General features: G+C 47.4%; 1 non-coding gene across 1 annotated transcript; it reads left to right on the top strand.

Annotated features, from left to right (window-relative positions):
• Positions 1-2,920: 2,920 nt before the first annotated feature.
• Positions 2,921-3,039, top strand: LOC145400868 (5S ribosomal RNA). Its single transcript, XR_013897495.1, has one exon. It is a non-coding gene; the product is annotated as a 5S ribosomal RNA (ribosomal RNA).
• The last annotated feature ends 292 nt before the right edge of the window (positions 3,040-3,331 follow it).

The raw sequence follows: 3,331 nt of genomic DNA, 5'->3' as shown, positions 1-3,331 counted from the left end.
GCAGGTAGTGGGCGTTCAGGACCGTGATGTCGAGCAAGTGGAAAAAGAGTTTCTTGTACCACTTCATCGTTGTCCTGGCACAGTCAACACTTGAAATCATCGAGTCTGACTGATCAACTTGCCTCATGTTCAGATTATAGGCAAGTACAGACTCTGGTTTCCATACGTTGCGCCTCCTCTCGCTACGGTGATCCACGGAGTCTGTGCGGTGCATCAGGGGGCTGTGAACAGTTGATAGGAGGCAAACTTCCCTGTTGTGGTTCCACAGGGTGGCAAGGATGTTATTGGCCTGGAAGAAAACCACCTCATTCTTGTCAAGTTTCCTCCCTATCTTGACCATATGGCGACGGTTTCTCTTGACTGTACCACAGACTCCGGTGTCGTGTTGGTGGAGGAACCTAGCGAGAAGAGGGCTAGTGTACCAGTTGTCCAGGTACAAAACATGACCACGATGAAGGTACTCTTCTATCATTGTCTTCACCACGGCCCCAGAGAGTCCTATACTCCGATCTTCTATTATATCTGTTCTGTGCGCCCGTGTACAAGACTATGTCTTGCACATAACCAGTCTTACAGTCACACATAACAAAGATCTTGAACCCGAAACGGTGTCTCTTGCTGGGTATATACTGCCTAAAGGAAATATTGCCTCTCCACAACACAAGACTCTCGTCTATGACGAGGTCTCTGTAGTGATAAAATGAGGAGCGGAACATTTCCCGTAAATGATCAAATACCAGCCTAATTCTCCTCATTTTATCGGTGTTATTTGCATTGGCTGGATCATCTGCATCAAAAAAGTGGAGGCGGCCGAGAATAAACTGAAATCTATTACGACCCATCACCTTTCCAAAGAAAGGTGTTAGGATGATTGGGTCCGTTGTCCAATAGGCAGGAATTTGATTTTTCTTCACCACACCCATCAAGATTACCAGGGCCAAAAATAGGAACATCTCTGATATAGTCACGGGAAAGTCATACTGTTCTGCATGCTTGCTTGTGGTTCCTAGGCGTTCACTTTCAAGGCGCTGGGATTGTGAAAATATATTCGTCTGTTCTACTATGCGCCCAACAAACGCCTCATCAAAAAACAAATTGAAAAAATCTAAACGTGACGACCCAGCATTTACACCTGGAGCCGTGCAACCTGACCGCCACTCCTCAGTGAACTGGTGAATGATGGGAGTAAAATTACTCCCATCCTCCCAGTTCCACGTGACACCACCGTCTCCAGCCACGTCACCATCGTCCCCTTCGTCAGGGTGGGGAGGTGAGGTGGTGGGGGGTGGTTGGGGAGGTGGAGAGCGGCGCCTCTCATCACTCGCACTTCTCTTCCCTCTCCCTTTCCTTTACCCTTTCCCTTCCCTTTCTTTCCTTTCCCCACATCCTGGGGCTGTGGGGAGGAAGTTTGGGCATATTCAGGGGCGAAAGAAGTGCTGGGGAGTGACTCAACCTCCTCTCCCCTAGGCCTACGAGCACCACGTGCTCGTGCTGCCTCCCCTCCCACCAATGGCCCCTTCACCCCGCACTACCCCCACACCACTCTCACTTTCACCCCGCGCTGCCGCCACAACACTTTCCCTTTCTCCCAGCAATCCCACCACACCACTTGCTACTTCCCCAGACAAAGTACTTGAACCATACCTTAGGTGTCGTCTCGCCCCACCTTCTGATCCACGTGGTGATATTTTTTCCTTTCCCAACCACTCGGCGATATCACGTCCTAGCCCTCCGTCATCCTCATCGTCCTCATCCTCGTCCTGATCAGAATCGTGATGGAGAGATAGCTGTGCATGTGGTTGGGGAGCAGCCTGGCCTTCCCTTGCCTTACGGTATGTCACATACCGCGTTTTTCGGGCGAAGGACCTCCTCATCACTGCTACTTATTTCTTCCTCTGGCTGGACGTAATCGCGATCCACCACATCATCATCGAGTGGAGAATCACTGTCTCCAGTGAAGGCTTCCAGGACGGATGCAATTTGCTCATCTGAGAGACCTTTCCGCGCCATGTCTGACCTGGGTCACTGCTGGCAGGTGAGTGACCGAGACAAGGGCGAGCGTGGGTCACGCGGGGTCTAGGACGCTGCCCGCCTGGCGGCAGGTAGGGGAGGCTTGGGTACCCGGGCGAAACGAAAATCTCCCGCGAATTTTGAAATTTGTGGAAATTATGAACCTTGCAATTGCAGGACGTTGAAGTACGTCCTCGGGACTGGCTGTGACAAAACGTGAGGACGTGGAAGTACGTCCTCGGGACGGCGCGGGTTAATCCATGTGCCTCGGCCGACAGTCAGCAGGTAATGAAAGAGACATTACACATCTGCAGTCGATAGTGTTGTGTTGGTTGAGGTATTTTTTCCTATTAGAGTAGGTTTAGCTATTTGTACTGTATCATTAGACTTTAGTATAGGTTTGTGATTTTCTGTCAGGTGTATTAGCTTTAGGATATTAGGTTAGTTTTTTTTTTTTTTTCTTTTTGTGCACAGGCTTTTATAATTAGAAAATTCATTCATCATTATCATTCATTCATCATCCAGTCCTATGTTGCCCCATGAGGAGCGAAGGAGCCCGGGCAAGGCAAGTTGGTCCTGACATTTAAAATGAGAGTGACCAGCCTCACTCATCCCTGAGTGGCATTACATGAGCAATAAACCCCAACTACCCCTTGGATATAAACCTGCACAGGCTCAGTCCGACTGGAGCGCCGTAATTACCCACTAAACCACTAAAAAAGGAAAAATATATTTTAAAATTTAAAAAAAATAAAATAATGTATATCTACATGAATGTGTGTATCTTTGTGTAAATGTATATATGTGAGCGTATGTATATCTACACACACACACACACACACACACACACACATATATATATATATATATATATATATATATATATATATATATATATATATATATATATGCCAACGGCCATACCACGTTGAGTACACCGCTTCCCGTCCAATCAGTGAAGTTAAGCAACGTTGGGTCTGGTTAGTACTTGGATGGGTGACCGCCTGGGAACACCAGATGCTGTTGGCATAACGTTCTCCCTACGTGTCAAGTGGGGTTGGTGAAGGATTAGTGCCCCTCCCTGTAAAAAACAATTAACTCTAAGACCTTGGCCACCCCGTTTGGGATACATGGCGTCTGGCAATGGATGGATGGATGTATATATATATATATACAGGGTGTTCCAACACCTTAGCCCCCCCCCCTGCCCAGCTTAAATTAAAAAAGGTAGAAAGGAAACAAATATATGACAGAATAGCTGTATTAATTGCCAACACATGTGCACACTTGTAAGAATTTATATCAATATTTGGTGTGCCCA

The sequence above is a fragment of the Coenobita brevimanus genome, chromosome 53 (genome assembly GCF_032717465.1).
Source record: "Coenobita brevimanus isolate Jiangsu-jjx chromosome 53, ASM3271746v2, whole genome shotgun sequence".
Taxonomy (NCBI): Eukaryota; Metazoa; Arthropoda; class Malacostraca; order Decapoda; family Coenobitidae; genus Coenobita; species Coenobita brevimanus.
The sequence above is the reverse complement of the archived record's forward strand: the minus strand, read 5'-3'. Positions and strand labels throughout refer to the sequence as shown.